The 13,115-nt window shown below is 45.3% G+C and overlaps 1 long non-coding RNA gene across 1 annotated transcript in view; it reads right to left on the bottom strand.

Moving 5' to 3' along the window:
* LOC138447653 (uncharacterized) overlaps positions 1 to 13,115 on the bottom strand; it is a 333,638-nt gene that overhangs the window by 292,622 nt on the left and 27,901 nt on the right. Inside the window, exon 2 of the long non-coding RNA XR_011259921.1 lies at positions 2,017 to 2,173. This is a non-coding gene — a long non-coding RNA (uncharacterized lncRNA). The remainder of the gene's footprint in view (positions 1 to 2,016; positions 2,174 to 13,115) is intronic.

The raw sequence follows: 13,115 nt of genomic DNA on the forward strand, positions 1-13,115 counted from the left end.
TCTGCTTCAAGAAGAGGGCTCATGTCCAAGCCCGCATCTCAGCCACCAATAACACGGCTGAACTCTTTAAAATCTACAAGGAACTTGCTAATCTGACTGCAGTCTCTTCCTCTCCTGCTCCCTCCCAGGCCCTCTGCTCTGCACTGGCTGCCCACTTTTCCTCCAAAACTATGGACAACCTGTCCTCTCTGTAATATGCTCTCCCCACCCCCTCTTCTCTCGCATATCTTGGCCCTCTCCTGTCCTCTGTACTCTCCTTTTTCTCTCCCATTGCACCAGATGAGATCTCTAGAGTTGTCTGCTCTATGAAAGTCTCCTCTAAACAGGTGCTCCCCTGCTCCTTCAGAACCATCAAGGACAACATTGCCTCTCTTGCTCTAGCCTTTGCAGACCTCTGGAACCCCTCATTCACCACTGGTTCCTTCCCTCAACCCCTTAAGCACTCTCTTGTGCACCCTCTCCTAAAGAAGCTGTCTGCTGACACTTCTTGCCTGGCTAACTATCGCCTTATCTCTATCACACCTTGTTTGAGCAAACTCATGGAGAAGCTGGTCATCCCCCAACTGACCATCCACATTGAAATGTAGGCATGGAAATTGCGCTCCTGAAAACCTGTGAAGACCAACTCTCAAACCTGGATTCTAACACTCCTTCTGTTCTGATCTTCCTCGATCTCTCTTCTGCTTTTGACACAGCCAGCCACTCTATCCTCATACGCCGTCTCCATGATACCCTAGGCATCACGGACAGGGCACTGGTGTGGCTGACCTCCTTCCTTTCAAAGATACCGTCCCACGTGCAAAGGGGTCCTTTTCTCTCCTCCACCTCACTCTCTACCTGTGGCATCCTCAGGGATATATCCTTTTGCCATGACTCTTCAACATTTACCTGGCCCTTCTGGCCCACCTGATCGCCACTTTCTCCCGTCATTTCCAGTGTTACGCAGACGATACACAGCTCTCCTTCAAGCTGCCTTCCCCTACCGCCTTCTCCTCCTCCTTCATACCTGACTACCTGACTGCTATTCAGGCATGGTGCTCTGCCAATGATCTATGCCTTAAGACCAGTAAAACAGAGATCCTTCTCATTAGGATGCCTGCTCCTTGCTTCCCCCACTCTCTGTCCAGACTCCCTGGGTCCTCTCCCCTCAGCCACTTGTGAGGCAGAAAACCTTGGATCATCTCTGACTCCTCTCTCTCTCTTTCTCTCCACACATCATGGACCTTGCCAAGAAGTCCATCTTTCAGCTCTACCTTCTCAGGGCCATTCTACCTTTGCTTACCTTCCTCCAGAAGCTCAACGTTTCTACAGCCCTAGTTCTCTCTAGGCTAGACTACTGCAATAGCATCTTCCTCGACCTGCCTCTTTCCTCCCTTTGCCCCATTCAACTAATCCAGAATAGGATTGCAAGACTTCTCATTGCCCTCAAACCCAGGGACAACATCTCTCCAGCCCTAAAATCTCTCCACTGGCACCCAGTGACCGCAAAGATCAAATTCAAGACCCTTTCTATCATCCACAAAGCTGTCTGGGGCCTGGGACCACTTTACATCCAGCTTTCCCTCCCTAAATACCTCCCGGCCAGAGTCCTTCGGTTCTCTGGCTCCAACTCTCTGCAGGTCAAATGTTTCATAAAACAGAGAGTGGGAGGTAGATTCCGTTGCTCGGCTGGCTCCTCCCTCTGGAATGGCCTCCCTCCCCCCCAGACTTGAGCTGTATCTTCTTAAGTTCTAGAAACCTCTCAAGATGTTCCTTTTCTCCTCTTCCTTCCCTCTACACCTCCTGTGCTGATTCTCCATCTGCCGCTGCGACTGAGGCCTGGTCCCTTCTGAGTTTTATAGGGGCCATGCCACCCCCTATCAGTCCCCCCAGCATTCTTTCCTTGCACTTGCCCACAGGCTCCCTTTCCTGGACTAGTCCTCCTCTACACTGCACTCATCCTCCTTTCCCTTCTCTTCCCTGGGCACTTGCCGCTCTCAGCAACAGTTAATTCCTCAGATTCTTCCTGACTCTCACCTGAAAGTTCGTCAGGACTTAGCAAAGCTTCTTCTTTTCCTGACTTCTGCCCCTTCTTCTTCTTTCCAGTTGTCTTGCATTCCTTGAAGAGAAAGGGTCTGTTCCTCTCAGCAGCCACCTTGCTCGACCGGTAATTACCACAGTCAGGACCGGGGAGCTGTCAAGGAGACAAATCAGCATAGGAGGAAAAGTGACAATGGCAGAAAAAACTCCTTGAACAGGGTTCTTTATGAAGATCTGGTATTTGAATGGCATCTTCAGTAAACAAGGTCACGATGTGAAGATCTGGGCAGAAGACTGGACGGCTATGTAATTGGCAAAAAGATAGAATGTCCAGCAGGGGAAGCAGAGATCCAAAGATAAATACAGAGCGGATGTCATAAGGCTGGAGAAGCAGAATCGCTGGAGTAGGATTGGGCAGAAGCAGAGGGGTCACTGGAGGTTGACGGTAACGCAGCAACGGCTGCGAGAAAACAATGAGCGAAAGCAAGAGATGCAGTCAAAGAGCAGATAGGAAAGACAAAAGGCAGAGTGATAACAGTTTTTACAAATTGCCATCTTGAGGGTGTAAAAGGTGGGCATCTCTGATTGCCTCCTCTCACCACCTTAACCACATAATGCATAGAAGGGCCAGAATTGACCCTTTTGTGCGTAAAGAAAATCAACAGCAGTGATATGTGCCACTCCTGTACATACTCCATTTCTCCCTTCGCATGGATGCTGAAAATAGCGGACATTTTGTTTAATTAAAACATTTTAGGTTACCGCCATTGCAGGTGGTGTTTCTGAGAACTGGAGGCATTACAGACATACCACCTCTGCTGGTGGTAACATTTGACCGGGAGGGGATTTTCACAAATGCCATAGTTGGAGCTGGTAGCTTTCTTCAGCTGTATTCAAAAATCCACCCAACTCTGAATAGCTGCCTTAGTTTGTAGTCTTCTAATAATTAATACCAGATTAATAGCTCTTTCTATGTGTGTTTTTCAACTGGGTGCAAATGTAAGCACCACAAACATCCACCAGCCATGACTATGACCACTATCTAAGTAACATGAATGGGTGCTATTCAGGGTGCTATTAAACTATATTCGTATGAACACACGGGTGATCAAGAAATTCAACAGAACATAGAGGAAGCCGTCATACAAAATTAGACCGAGAACAAACTCTAATAAGATATGGACTCTTGCCTCCATGGCCAGTAGGAGTTATGATAAGATGCTAGAGATTGCAACAGACCAATGGAGTCGTGGTACCAACATTACATTGCAGGGTCACAGAATGGGTTATTTAAATGCATGCATTGCCACTGGGCGGTATGAATATGCCCAGGCAGCCTAGACTGCTCTGCATCTCAGGGAGGGTGTAGCCTGTGCAATGGAGCCACATCTGCAACGTTGCTGAAATCAAGACAATTGCCTCACCCCATTTACACAGAATCTGAGCAGTCTTTTCCACAGTTCCTTTGTGGCAGGATAGATTCTGAAGGATTTCGTCTCTTTCAATTATTTATGTTTTTACATTTTGGAGCTCTGGCCCATGGGGCAACATCCAAGCCAGCCTGGAGGGCAATTGCGCCTTTGCCCCCGGCTCACGGTGCTTCACTGCTGTGCCTCACATACGCGGACAGAGGGAGTTAACCTCAGGTGGAGCCTACAACATGGTTCCCCATCTCAGTTGGATCAAACCTTTGGATGCTTTATCCCAATCCCAGAGTGCAGTGTGGTGATGACTCCATGAAAGGCGTGGCCCATATCGTGGGTGGGAGGAGATGCCATCTGCAGTATAGTCTGAGTGTCCTTCTGCTCAGTTAAAAACATCTGTTCCAGAAAGGTGAGATCAGATTTGCGAGCAGATGTCAGAAGGGTTCAGCAGTTACCACCGAACCCAGTGGGGCTCCACTGTGCACCTCTCTGGGTTTTCACGAGAAAGCGGGCCTGGCGGTCCTCAGCTGTCTGCGGAAAGGACATATGCCAGAGTACAACCCCTGACTTCGGAATCTCTCAGCTGCAAGATCAGGATGAAATGATTGATGGTGTTGAAGGCCGCTGAGAGATTTAGCAACACGCGGGTGGCCAAGCCACCTCTGGACACAGTAGTGGTTAGGTGACCAAGTGCTGCTAAGAAGATTGATCCTGTTCTTCTACTTGGCCAGAAAAATGTCTGCAGCAGGCCCAATCCATTCCGAGACAAAAGCTTGCAGTGGCGCTACCAATATTCAGTGAAGAAGCGTCGCCGGGTTCGAGACTCGAGATTGGATGATAGCTTCCTGGGTACCTGGACGCCATCTTCAGAAGAGGGCTTAAAACAGCTGCTTGGGGGGTGAATGGGATAAGCCCCTTAACATGGGAATCATTGCAAATGTTAAGAGAAGACTTTGGTTGCATTTGTAAATGCTAATTTTATGTAGTGCAACGCTGGTAAGGAAGTCCAGCTGAGCACACAGAACTTTGCTGCGCGCAGTTAAGCTGTGGTTGTCAGCTAATGAGCGCAGTTTCAGCGGGTCTCGCCTAGCATCCGGCTGGTGCCTTTTGGAATGGTTAAGGTTTGCCCAGTGAGAGGGCTTGTTTACTGCTGGCTTGAACTCAACATCCCGATAGACTTCTTTTTCTTTTTGTGTCAAAGAAAACGGTGAGCTCATTGCGCAGTTGGAGGCTGGGTTCGCTCTTTGCATGCGGGGACAAAGGACTTTTTAAACTCCCTTATTAAGTTAAACAAAGCTTTTTGAATATCCGGGACGTCGGATATTTGTTGAGTGTAGTATTTCTGGTTTGTGGTTACAACCATTGCTTGGTAATAAGCGAGATGGCGGCGCAGTGCCAGCTTGACACCTGCCGGGCAGAGTGTGAGCCATTTGTGCTCCACAGAAGGTGCGTTTTTTTCTTTTTTTCCTTTTTTAAGGCATTGCACAATCTTGTCTTGCTACTAAGCCCAGGTTCCTTGGTTGGACTGGAATTGTCTAAAAGCTAGCAGTATCCCCAGGCCCGGCTCCAGCAGGAGGAAGAGGGCGGACAGCCCCCCCAGAGCATGCCTCTGCCACCACCTCGAAAGGAGGCCATGTCAGTAGTGTTATACACCACTGGTAACCGAGGGAGTGGGGCTGGATGTCACTCTGAACATTCAGCAACTTCAGAGACATCCAGGGGAGTTGCTAGGTCTGGAAAAGACCCGGGGCTAAGCTGATGTCGGAACTGTTGGGACTGGGGGCTAGCTAGTCTTTTGGCTGTAGCTCCTGAGATTCTATCCGGGGCTACAACCAAAAGATCAGGGGCTATAGCCCCTTTAGCCCCCCCTAGCAACGCCCCTGGAGACATCATTCTGAGAGGCTGAATTGCAGGAGGTCTGGCCAGGGTTTGTTTTCTTGTCCTAGACAATGACCTATGCCCCACCACCATAAAAGTACAAATGACCAGGGAGTTGGAGGACCATTCACACCTCTAAGTGAGGTAGCACACTTATTCAAGCAGGCTATTTTCTCAAACCTAAAATCACAATTTTGGTTTCTGTAATTTAAACTATGTTTAATTTTTGTGGGAATATAGTGGTTTTTCACATCATGCTTAATAAAATGGTTAAATATATCAAACAATAAATGACAGGTAAAGTTGCTTGAACACAGATTTCTGCAGAAGGTGCATCAACTGACTGGGGACCCTTACACATTACATTGAACGTATATATTCGGCTGCATTAACTACTTGATTATAAATGAAAAGTTAAGGTTGGTAGTAACAAAAATGTAATTCTGGAGAGGAGAGTGTGGTAAAATCAAAAAGTGATAAATGCAAGGCTTCGAATTAAACATCACCACTACTGGTGCTCTGCTCAACCATCCATTCCATAATTCTGTAGTATGTCTGTGCGATGGGCTTCTGACATTAGTGAGAGGGCCAAGGCTGATATGCAAACAATGGTATGGAAGGCTGGCCAGAGCAATGACGGTGGTTCTAAATGATTCCGAGAATTTTTACCCATTAGGTACAACCGGAATGCATGCTGTGGAACACAGATAGGATGGCAATAAAATGTGAGGAGAAACACACATCCTATGGGTGTGTCTGGTCATTTACCCACCTAATGATTAGCCATGGCTATGTCAATGACTCACCACCAAAACCTAACCTTTCTAAAACTCTTTGCGCAAGCTCTATCACAAAGTAACACCAAACGTGTTGCTGTATAGGGCCTGCCAGTGTTATATCTAAGCATTCTTTTGAGTGTTTAATTACTTAATTGCCTCTGTAAATGAGCTACTGGTGTAGTAGATTCTCTTATTGTGTGTTTTCAGCCAGTTGATTTTATAAGCAATATATTTGTCAATGCCTCTGTGACCTGCACTGAAGTCCTGTCTTAAACAAGCAATCACATAGCCAGCAGTTTTGGCTTGCGTATAGGTATTAGAAGACATTTTCCAGGCAATGCCATCATATGCCCAGTTACTGGAGCCATTTTCCAGCTGTTCCCATTTTATGGACAGGTGGTACCCTTATGGCAGTGACTGGCAAATGTCTATCCATGCCTAATCAAAAGCCCAATCTGTTGGCTTTGCCAATGCATGTTGGCTTCCATTTGTCTCCCTTAGTGAATGTGTATATGCCCAGATGTGGGTGTCTTGCTTGCTACGCCTAGGGAATCAAGCTGCACCTCACTGAGCTGGTACAACAAGGCTCTACCTGAAAATGATAAGCCTAGGTTGGCAAATATTGACCAGTTTCAGATCTTGTCATGCATACTTACCAGTGGGACTCTGAACCTAAATAGAATGTATCTTTGTTTGGAAATCTAGTCTACACTGACAGAACATTTCCGGATTCAAACTGATACATTTCTTTTTTTTTTTTTTATTGGTTAATACATTTTAAACCTTTAACATTTCATCATCTAGTACTCAAAAGTACATGTCATCACATAGTCCCCTGTCTATTCCCATAGCACTGTTCATCAATGTACCTAATCCAGAAGTGATTTCTCCAGTAATTTAAGCACCACAATTGTTAGGCCAATTTTTTCTGCTGATAATATCCCCTCCCCCCACATTTCTTCAGAAGAAGTGGTGCTCGTCGGTCCATCAGTGCAAGACATGCCAATATTATATGTTGCAATGTTTCCATATTGTCCTGTTTTTTACAGAACCAGCAACTTGTGTCCTGGCGTTCAACCTGTTTTCTCTTATACATAACTTCCCTCGTAAGTAGGATGTTCATTCTACACCTCAAAAGTAAGTCTCGGCAGTGGGCTGAGGGGAACCTTTGCAGATATTTGGGGGGCTGATTTAACTGCTTCAGTTCCCATGTTAGATGAGTGCAGCATTTATTATTGTTCCTCATCTCTCGAGTGTTTATCCAGTCTTTTTTCTGGAGTGATTTCTTGACTTTCTCAGGGTTTATTTTTAAGGTCTATGTTTCGATGTTATTTGCCTCTAAAAATTCCTTGCACCGATTTTTCCAATGTGTGAGGTATTTATCTTGTTTCTCCCTTTGATTATTCAAAACCTTAAATGGTATTGGCGGAGAGTCTATTATACATTTCCATTATAAAGAGATGTTTTTTCACATGGTTATCGACGTCAAGGGTTTGAGTCTGAGTTCATGCCTAATCATATATCCCGGAAGACAATTTGGTAACCTTAAAACCTTTCTCCAGAGGAATCCCTCACAGATTTCCCACGTCATCCAAGATAAGTTGAGTAGGGCCTTGTCTCCATACGTCAGCACGGCCACCACCTTTTGTTTGTAGAACATTATGATGGCTATCATGGAGAAGGTTCCATATCGGTTATGAATCACTCTCCCTTGATTGGTCAGCTTTGTTACTTTGCCTTTAATCAGCTGATATTGACCCAGCTCGTTTATATTCTTATTGATTCTGACTCCAAGGTAGATGATGGAATTCACCTTTTTTCCAGATTTTCATTATTTATGGACCAGTTAAAGATGTTCTCATTTTTCCTGTCGCCATGCGCTGAACACATGATCAATACCTTTGATTTTTTTTACATTAATCTTCATGTTATTAGTATCAAGGTAGCCTTTAAATGTATTGGAGCGTCTTTGCAGACCAATTGCCGTCTGGTCTACAAAGACCAGATCGTCTGCATATAAGATCCACGGGATCACTTCTTTCTTTATTTTCGGGGGGGGGGGAAAGCTCGAATCATCCTTTGAGATATTTCCATATCCACCAAATAGAGAACAACCAGCAATGGAGCCAATGCACATCCTTGTTTTATTCCCTTATATGTGCATAAGTACTGACTTGATAATCTTATTCTGTTTGAGTAACTTTACAGAGTTTGCATGAAAACAGAATATGTCATGTGTGTTGTGGGATTTGTTTGGAAAGTATGATGTAAATCCTGGGTGCTGGTTGTTTAGGCAGTGCCGGAAATGAAACATTAACACCCGTAAAAAAACAAAAAAGAAGAGCGTTTTCTAAAATGTTGCGGGCAAAGTATAATAGGTGTGCATCTTTTATAACTAAAAAGCAGTATTTAAATATTTTCTAAAGAGTGCAATCAGAGGTGGATTTAACATTTGGACAGGGGACAAATGCCAATCCTCCCCTCACCCCCCTGATCTACTCTCTCCCCTCAAATACAAACAGCCAGGGCTGATCCGGCCCTACCAGTGAGATCTTATCTTTTTAACGTGTCTCAGAGGCAGATTATTTACAACAGGAACTGATTGGAGATGAGAAAAGGTAAAAAGGCAGTGACCATTGCTGTGACACTTTAAAAGAAAATGATATAGGGTTTTAAAAAGCTATTTAAGTGTGATTGTTGGGTGATTAGTAAGTAAGGGGATACAGAACAAGCTGTGTGAAACAATAACTTTGTGATGCATTTCATTTCACTTTGTGTCTGTATGAGATTTTCTGTAAATTAGATTCATACAGGACCTGCCTGAACTTTACACCTGGAAAAAGCGGGCAAAGGAATCCATTGTGGATGGCTCCTACAATCATTAATTGTGGAAGTGATTTACACTTTTACAGACACGTAGTAGTAAAGCAAAGAGAAAAGGTGATTTTCACCTGTGTTTTACTCTTTACTTTTCCAGTAATTGGTGGAAACAATTAAAATTAATGAATGGCCCCTTTTGCAAAAAAGTGCAATTGGAGAATTACAATCTTTGCAATTTAGGATTCAAAACAAAATGCCCCCTTTAATCTTTTCATCAACATGTTTCTACAATGATGAATACATTGTCAGGTTGGTTTATCATGTGACTTGTGCATTTTTAAAGTAATCTGCATACCATTTAGTATTATTTTAGGTATTCAAAGCCAAACCTCAACACATATTTGCACTAACTTGAGCTCAGAAGATGTGTGGTCAAGTATCTAAATTTCAGGCTAGCTCAAATTATGGCTTCACCACTTGACCAAAGTGTGTGATCCTGGGCATATTTTTTAATTTCACTATGCCTTACCTTTTAAAATTAGGAGTACCTAGAAGAGAATCAGTTTGCATTATAAGCTATTCCAAAAAGCCTCAGTCATGGTTTAATAGATGGGCAGCAGAGGGATTAGGACACACACACACACACACACACACACATCTAACTTTGAAAATATCCGGGCCTTATTTATTAAACACAATTGTGTCATTCAATAGCAAATCAAAGTAAACACATCAAACAAAGAGTCATCATGGACAATTGCATATTATAACCAGTATGTACCAGACAATGGTGTACACGGGCAAGCCCCACCAGAGCGATACCAGGAGGCCGCAAACCTGTAACGCTCACCTGGTATCCACGGGGACGTCACTCAGCCTGTTCTGACCTCTTACAACCTCGAACCTTTCCCTGGAGTCTACTCGACTGGACACTGGGCCTGTAACACAGGATTGGTACAGTTTAACTCCCTATTGTCTCTGTGTGCTTGAACCCCTTCTTCCCGGGGTCCAGCCCTTCCCTTAGATCCACAGCTCACCTTGTTTTCTTGGAAAGTGTGCTCTCCGTCCTGCTTTCAGCGCAGGGGCGCGTTGATTGATGAGGGCTCCTTGCTGCCTAGTTACTTCACTGGCAAGAGTCTGACAGGTAAGTATAATGAGTCTTTTGAACAGTTCTCTAACTTCGTTCCTTTCCTTCCTTAGACGATGGCCGGCGTCCGGGGATTGCGGCGTGCTCCTGAGATGAGTAGCTCTGAAGGTGAGTGAGAGCGCGATGCGCAATGCGACCCTTTCGTATTTGTATTGAACTGAGTTCTTTTTCTGTGTATTTTAGGCACCACAACGTTTTCAGCGTGGATGCCGGTTATGAAGAAGAAATGTGGTGAGTAAGCGTGGTATGTGGCGCCTCTAGATGTTTCCACGCTAACCTGGAATGTCTTTTCCCTCTTGCAGATGGATGAGAAGTTCCGGAGATAGAGTTCCCCCAGAGAAGCTGGGATTCTGGTAAGCATTTGAAGCTCGTACAGTCTTTAAAAATAAGCAACGATTTGCTGAATGCTTACTACTGCCTTTTTTCTGTTCTTTTCCGTTTTCCTTAGGAAGCGGCGTGCCGGGATGGGAATGACACCGCCGAAGATGCCCGCAGAACAGAAGAAGCGATGAATGATGGGCAGAAGCGCCACAAGGTAAGGCTGTTCCTAACGGTGTTCTTGTTCTTGCAGGAGCTGAGCGCAGAAGAAAGATGCAGGCCTAATGGAGACCGATCCGAACACGGTGAGTGTCACGCTGCAGGTGCAGAAAACACAAAGCATGTTTCTCAGCCTGGGCTTGGCTTAAATAGTCTCTGGGTATCCCAAGTGTCTCTGGGCTGAACCAGACCCAAAAGACTAGACTGCACATGCAGTTCTGGGAACCGAAATATGTGGGGGCATCCATCTTGCCCCCATCAATGCACTACAAGTCCAATCCCCAATGTTATCCTATGGGAGTGAGTGAGTCTGGTGCCACAAGCGCCAAGTCTGACTCCAAGTGGGTCTTTGGAGGGATGGAGAGGCCCTTGAGGGCCATGTAGGTGATTGTGGCCTGGCTCCAGCCTGACATCTTGGAGGGCTGGGGACCTGAGGGGCAGGAATCATGACAAAACCCCTCAACCAGCACTGTCTGCCTCCTGATGCAGCATTTACAGCCCTAGCACTCCCTTGCACTCTCAACTCAATTAAAATGTGCTGCAAAAATGCAACGAAAAATAACATTTTATGTTTAAAATGTCATTGTAAACATGTACCATTGATGGGAAACATTCAGAATGGGACTCCTGGTGGGATTCAGTTGGAAAGGAGGGGGGGCTTGAGGAATGGTTGGGTGAAGGGAGGATGTAATACATGTGTACGTTATTGGAGGATATGTTGTGCTCGAAATATTGTTAAGATCAACAAGACTACCTGTATTGATTGGACATGGTATGTTCTGTTCTTGAAATTTAAAGAAGTTTAAATGAAAAAAAATATTTTTTTAGGAAACAAAATCTCCTATTCCTTGCTTCAGTATTCTGGGTGGGGGGTTTATCTTTCACAAAAAGATGGAGTGACCATAAGTATAGCCTCCGGGGCCTGCTGGGAGTAGCCACAGTGCTCAGGAAGGTATTGTTGGGCGGACACCATCTGAGATGGTACAAAGACTGGGGGCCTCACTGCACAGCCCTCTCAGAGGAGGAGGGGGAGGCATCACCATCAATTCTCCCAAGCAAGTCCAGGAAAGGCGTGCTGGCATGAATAGATGGGATGGGAGGTAAATGGGAATGGTGGTTAGGGCAGCTGAAGGAAGGTGACTGGACGGTGAAATGTGAAGGAGAATCAGATATAACAGATTGGGGAGAGCAGATGAGAAGGGAAGCTAGGTAGATTGATGTTGTAACACTATTTTCCTTGCTTCTCTTTTGCTATGTTCAGTGTTTTATAGAGGGATGCAAATACATTTTTAGAGATCTAGGAAAATAAATGTTTTGCTGGATCACGGATGTGGGCAATCTTGATCAATTCCAGCACAATGTTTAGGGTACTCTTAGACCCACACACAATGGAATGTGGGCCCCCTGATCACAACACTGGCCCCTCCAGATGAAAATTCCTGGAGCCGGGCCTGAGTATCCCGCATAAAACTGGGCTGGAGATTGGTGCAAGGCAGGAGGTGCTATTGAGTTTGGCCTGGACGAAAGCCAGTGCCACAGTAAAGCTATTCAGGGTTCTTGGATCTCTTTTTTAATTTAAAATGTGTTGACAGCGCATTGTGCTTATTAGTTCTTATAGGGGATAATCAAAGATACTTTCCCATGGTCTCTCCAGGCTAATGGCAGTGCGGCAAGGGGCTACATTAGAAAATTGTATATGTAAAAAATTGTGGTAACAGAAATACTGCAATTCATTACCGTATTAAAGGTAAGGCGGGAACTTGGATGACATTTCTCCAGCATATGGCTGAGGTATTTCCTCCGGCAACATGCAGGGAGTATCATCAGCATATTTACCACCCGTGGTAATTCCACTAAATCACATTGTAGTCCTATGGTACTCCATAATGAGCAATGTACAGCCTCCCCGGCACTCCACCGAAATGAGCAACTGTGATGGTAAAAAGGTTTGGCGGAACGACCACCGGTAATTCCACAACACTAGTAATGAGGCCCATGGTTTTGTATGTCACAAACGGCATGCATCACGCCATGCATTTCTTGGGTCAGATTCGACAGCTTCAAATTTCGTAAAAGTAATTTTTGTGGTGGGTGTTGAGGTGTCTTTGGCCCAGATGTGAGAATCGCCCAGGACCACAAGGACTGGAAATAAAATCAGGCGATCTCCCAGGACCCGCCTTGATTTTTGCATATTTAAGTAACTTTGGGTCTCACCCTAAGTTACTAGGGGAATCCAGATGTGGATCCTTTGCTCACTATTCTTAGAGAGGCACAGCTCCACCCTACTGATGAGATCCAACTAGACCGAAAAACATGTCTGGGGTGCTGTTGGTACTCTTGTACAGAGGAGAATTGCCTAGCATTTCGGTGCTGGACTGCCCCTGAGCAGGACAGAGACTGATATGTTTGGGATATTTTTCCTCTGTGAAAGATAGTGAGCTAAAGAATCTGGAAAAGGCTCTCTTAACCGGAACTAAGGGCGGGCAGAGAGACTCCCAGGACCCCCCCTTG

Source organism: Ambystoma mexicanum, chromosome 3q (genome assembly GCF_040938575.1).
Source record: "Ambystoma mexicanum isolate Mex_15411 chromosome 3q, UKY_AmexF1_1, whole genome shotgun sequence".
Taxonomy (NCBI): domain Eukaryota; kingdom Metazoa; phylum Chordata; class Amphibia; order Caudata; family Ambystomatidae; genus Ambystoma; species Ambystoma mexicanum.